Source organism: Bos taurus, chromosome 4, assembly GCF_002263795.3.
Source record: "Bos taurus isolate L1 Dominette 01449 registration number 42190680 breed Hereford chromosome 4, ARS-UCD2.0, whole genome shotgun sequence".
Taxonomy (NCBI): domain Eukaryota; kingdom Metazoa; phylum Chordata; class Mammalia; order Artiodactyla; family Bovidae; genus Bos; species Bos taurus.
In genome coordinates, this window is record NC_037331.1 from 117,282,976 (window position 1) to 117,288,975 (window position 6,000).

Consider the following 6,000-nt stretch of genomic DNA (forward strand, 5'->3'; position numbering starts at 1 on the left):
AGGAGGTCAGCCCTGGGATTTCCTTGGAAGGAATGATGCTAAAGCTGAAACTCCAGTACTTTGGCCACCTCATGGAAGAGTTGACTCATTGGAAAAGACTCTGATGCTGGGAGGGATTGGGGGCAGGAGGAGAAGGGGACGACAGAGGATGAGATGGCTGGATGGCATCACTGACTCGATGGACGTGAGTCTGGGTGAACTCTGGGAGTTGGTGATGGACAGGGAGGCCTGGCATGCTGCGATTCATGGGGTCGCAAAGAGTTGGATACGACTGAGCGAGTGAATTGAACTGATCTTAACAGACAGTAAGACAGGAGAAGGCCACGTGCTGACCGAGGCAGAGACCCGGGGGGACACATCTCCAAGCCAAGGAACGCCAAGGACTGCAGCGACGAGAGGTAGGAAATCCATTTTTCCCTGAGTCCCCGAGAAAGAACCAACCGCTGACACCTTGGTTTTGGACTCTGGCCTCCTGAACTGGGAGCCAGCCCGTCCCTGAGGCCCGGTCTGTAGTGCTTTGTGACACGTCTAGGAAATGAAGAGCTACTGAGTGAGTCCAGACGCCCCAGAGCAGGAGGCGAGCTGTGGACAGAGGCGCTGCGGAAGCCACACTCCCATCTTGTCCTGAGAGGAAGACCGACTTCCCTCGGGGATCTGAGTGGGAAAGGGGGGCGTTCCCATGGTCTTCAGGGTCCCGGGAGGACTCAGGCCAGGGGAGAGGGAGCAGCCACCAGGCCGCTAGCCGGTACCGTGAGTTGGCATCACTCCTTTTGTTTGTAGCGATCAATTGAAACGCACGCGTGGCCAGAGTTTGGTTAATTAACCTTAATTCTGTGCTAAGCTACTGTAATCTTTAACTCTCTCCCATCACTTTCTGCCCTCTGATAATTATTATTTTTATCTGTCCATGGTTACTGAATCATCTGTTTTATCTCCTCTCCCCGAGGATAGCGTGGCACTGAATCGTTCTATACGCCCAGATGCTAACGTCAGTGTTTTCTCTTGACTAACCGGACCACGGTGCCTCTGTCTGGCTCGTATATACCGTCCAGCAGCACCATGATGGCAGAGGACGTGGGAGCCACGGGGCCGGGGGCTGGCCGTGTGCCTGGCTGCCCCGGGGTGCGCAGGGCTGAGGGCGCAGGGCAGCCCTTCCCAGGTCTGCAGACGCGGATGCTGGCGTCACAGGCTCCTTTCAGGCCCCCTTGCGCCTGCTCAGCACACGCCTGACACCACACTCACAACATCGTCAGATCAAACGCCCAGGACGCTCAGCGGTGCCGGCCCTCTTTTATTACGTTTTTATTTATTCACTTTTTAACTCTTTGGCCGCATCGTGCAGCATGTGGGATCTTAGTTTCCTGACCGGGGATTAATCCCGCGTTCCCTGAAGTGGAAGCAGGGAGTCTTGACCGCTGGACCGCCAGGGAAGTCCCCGAATACTTTGTTTCCTTGACATTCCATCATCTTCCCAGGCTCTTCACAAAACAGTGGAAACAGTCCCCAAACACCTCGCAGAACTAAAGGAGAAGTGACATATCTGTCAAGCAAACAGTTATTCTTTTATTTCACAGAAATTGAGAATGAACACACTGTGAGCCAAATATTATGCTGTGAGGTGTAGGGAGCATGAGTTCAGGATAAAGCATGTCCTTCAGGAAGAGAAGTACGACAGAACACAAGCAACCAGGATAAATCACGGTTTTGAACAAACACTCTGAAAAAGCTACAAAGATACTTCGGATGTTCGGATCTTGCGAGGGAATGTCTGTATTTCAATTCCTGACAAATGCATCCTTGAACAGCTGACAACATGTCATTCTAATGCAACAGGGAGGGGGAGTGTGGTTTGTTAAGTGAACAGAGCTAACACAAATAGCTTGCCAGAGCAAAGAAAGCCGGACCACACCTCACACCACATCCAAAAACCGAGTTCTGTATAGACTCAACGTTGACACGTGAAAGCACAAACTGTCGGAAGAAAACTCAGAAACAATCAGCACAAAGATGGACATGCAGCCTTGAACGAGGTGAGACACCCAAAGGCATCGCCATGTGTGGGGCAGAGGCGCCAAGGCCTCGGACAGATGCCACCCAGAACTCGCGTGGGTGGCATGGAGCCAGCCGCCCCACACGGTACCCGGGAAATAACAACACACAAGGCAAACAGCCTCACAGAACACGGGCAAGGTCACAATAAGCAACTCGAAGCACCAGGAATCTGCTTAACATCCTGGGAGCCAGTGAAGGGGAAACTGAGATGGGAGTGAGACACCATTTTTCATGTATTACCAGGAATTAAACAATGACATCACCCAGTCCTGGCAAGAGCACAGGAGAGCCCACATGCGGCCAGCAGATACAATGTGGCAATAACCTGTGGGGAGAAAAGCTGGTGGCAAGGATTCGAGTCAAGACATGCCTCCCCTGGGAGCCCTAGGCCATGGAGAGTCTGTCTGCAGAAATCACGGGAACCACACATATATAATCAGGTTTCCCTGGGGGCTCAGACAGTAAAGAATCCGCCTGCAATGCAGGAGACCCAGCTTCGATCCCTGGGTTGGGAGGATCCCCTGGAGGAGGAAACGGCAACCCACCCCAGTATTCTTGCCTGGAGAATCCCATGGATGGAGGAGCCTGGAGGACATAGTCCATGGGGTCACAAAGAGTCAGACCCGACTAGGCGATTAACACACAGACACACATAATCAGGAGGCTGGTTGCAGTGTTGCTGTAGTGGCAACAATTGGAAGCAGCCTGTGTGTGCCCTTGTAGAACAGTCCCAGTAACCGGGCTGGGTCTCTGTCCACTGACCTGGGGGCCATCCATGATGTGTGCTCATTAAGGGAGTGTCTTGGCGTGGGCCGCCTTTACCAAACACCACCCGTTGGGTGGATTACACAGTAGAAGTATTTTCGCACAGTCCCGGAGGCTGAACATCCGAGATCCAGGGCGCAGCTGAGTCTGACGACTCCCCTCCTGCTTGGCCCACGGCCACTCCTCTTGGTGACCTCACACGGCCAAGAGAGAGGGCTGGCATCTCCGACTCTTCTTACAGGGACACCAGTCCCATGCAGTTGAGCCCCACCCCATGACCTCACTTACCCTGAATCCCCTCCTCGAAGACCTCAACACAGGCACACGGTGGGGAGGTTAGGGTTCGACATGTGAATCGGGGGAGGGGGTGGACAACCATCTGGTCTACAGGGCGAGGAACGCATTTAAACTTAACATTTAAATCGGTTTAACATTTCCATGGCCTTCAGGGGAATATATATATAGCCTGATTTTACTATTATTTTTAAATGATAAAAAGAGAAAAATGAATACATATCAGATTTGTGTGTTTGTTCAGGTTTGAGGAGGATGCTGAAAAAAGGAAGTGCCCTCATCCTGGATTATTTGAGGGAGTGGGAAGCCAGCAGGGGAGGGTGGAAGGGTCACTGACAAACTTTTTGGTGTGGATCTCAAGTTAAAATTACCATGTTACTTCTATAATTTAAGTTTTCTAATGAAGAAAAAAAAGTTGAAAACCCCAAATAGTCAGCGGGCTTCCCTGGTGGCTCAGATGGTAAAGCATCTGCCTGCAATGTGGGGGACCTGGGTTCAATCCCTGGGTTGGGAAGATCCCCTGGAGAAGGAAATGGCAACCCACTCCACTAGTCTTGCCTGGAAAATTCCATGGACAGAGGAGCCTTGTAGGCTACAGTCCATGGGGTTGCAAAGAGTCAGACACGACTGAGCAACTTTACTTCAGTTCAGTTCAGTTCAGTCGCTCAGTTGTGTCCAACTCTTTGCGACCCCACTTCAGTTCAAATAGTCAGCAGACACAGGTGCATCCCAGACCACCTGGAAACCGCTGAACACCCATCAGGGGCTCCCAGCCCACCTGTCTGGGGGACCCCAACCCCAGGAGGCCCCAGAGACCCAGCCTCTGGGCAGCATCGCCTGACCCTCCATCGAGAACTCGACTCCTCCCCTGAAACACAGGGAGAGCTGCTCACAGAGGAGCTTATTAGTGGACCCAGCGGCCTCTGGACTATGAGAGGCAACTCTTCACCCCACATTTTCTGTAGAGCTCTCCAGACGGACTGAACTCTGACCAGTCGAGGGGCCAGAGACGCCTTCTTCCCTCTGATGTTCCAGGAAGTTCAGGAGAAGAGCGTGAGAAGAGCCCAAAGAGCCTAATTATTTTTTTTTAACCGAACTTCAACAGTGGACAGGAGAGTATATTCTCTCTTCATATAAATCTTAAAGCCTCTTGGTTGGTGCTGTGCCCACCCCAGCCCTTCCGTTCGGCCTCTCTTATTGTGAGCAGGGCCCCGACTTTTCCTTCTGTCCCACGTCAAACTCGACAGGGGGACTCAGGGCCTGTCCCCACCGTGGAAGTCACATGGGAGCAGAAAGGAGGGGCGTTTGGGTCCAGCCCTTGAAAACCAAGCATCAGAGCCCCCCATCCATCCCCCCAGAAGGCTGTGCAAGCTGAGGCGGTTTCTGCATCCAGAGCTGAACCCCGCAGGAGAGGAGGTGGTCTTCACGCCCACCGAGAGCCCCCCGCAGCCCTCCGCCCTCCAAGCACGGTCCTCTGCATCCTCCAGGCGTCTCTCCTTCGTCAGAGACCCGGTTACAGGCAAAGATTCTGCACCTGCTAGGAAAACTACTGCCCCCAGCAGGGGATACTGGCCCCCGAGCCTGGGAGACGGAGGACACCGTGTCTCCAAGCAGGGTCCCTGCTCCCCTGCTCCAGCCTCCTCGCCCTTGGCCGTCCCGGGCGTCTTGCCTGCGTCTCCCTCTGAGCATCTCCAGTCCTGCTGGCCCTCCTATAAGCACTCCAGTCACCGGATCAGGGCCCATCTCAGTCCAGCATGACCTCATCTTAACTACAAACATCTCCTAAGGTCCTGTTGTCAAATAAGGTCACATTCTGAGGCTCTGTGTGGATGTGAATGGGGGGTGGGTGCTATTCAACACAGAGCGAATCACCAGATTCGCATGTGATTTTCTTCCATGCACCTTCCTCCCTGCATGTTCTGCAGGGGTGTTACACCTTCCAAAGTGGACCTGACCACAGCCGAGGGCCAACCGCTGCAGCCAGGGTTTCAATCGTAAGAGAGCCACGCAACTCCAGGTGGCCATCCTTTGTAAAGTGACAGCCACAGCTTTCTCTAAACACTGGAATTCCAAGTCTAAGTAACTAAAACTCCTGGGTTCCCCTGGTGGCTCAGTGGTAAAGTATCCACCTACCAATGCAGGAGACTCGGGATCGATCCCTGGTTCAGGAAGATCCCACAACTAGGCCGGGGCACTCCAACTACTGGGCCTGTGCTCTAGGGCCCAGGAGCCACGCTCCTGAAGCCCATGCACGCTGGAGCCCGTGCCCTGCAACAAGAGACGCCTCCGCAGTGAGAGGCCCGCGCACCGCCACGGGAGAGCAGCCCCGGCTGGCCCCAAGCGGAGGGAAGCCCGAGCAGCAGCCAAGACCCGGCACAAACAGAAAGCACCGACTAAAGAGAAAATCGACTCCTGTTGAACAGGGCTTCTTGAGCTCGGTGCTGTGGACAATGAAGACCAGCAAATCCTTTGTGGTGGCTGTCCTGTGCCCACAGCGCCCGCCTCTCCCCGCGAGGCCGGGTAGCTCCCTGGCCCCCCACTTGCCCGCCAGCCGTGTCTCCAGTGTTGCTCCAGGTCGCCCCCAGCGGACACCCACGGCCGCAGACCAGGTTCTGAGCGGAAGCCTCTTCTGAGTCACCGTGATGGGGAAGGAGGCCGTCTGGCCGCCTGGGCTTGCTGGCGGCTGCGTCCGGGCCGACCCCGGGGCAGCACGTGGTAGCATCATCAGCAGCCGAGCCCAGCCCACCCCCTGCCTCGCCAGCAGATGCACAGCAGCTCCAGGCCTCTGCTGACCGCAGGCACTGAACGCTGGTGCCCACCCCCATTTTATTTGTGAATAGGCTTCTCATCATAGATAGACTCTTTAAAAAAACTGGGTCATACTAGACC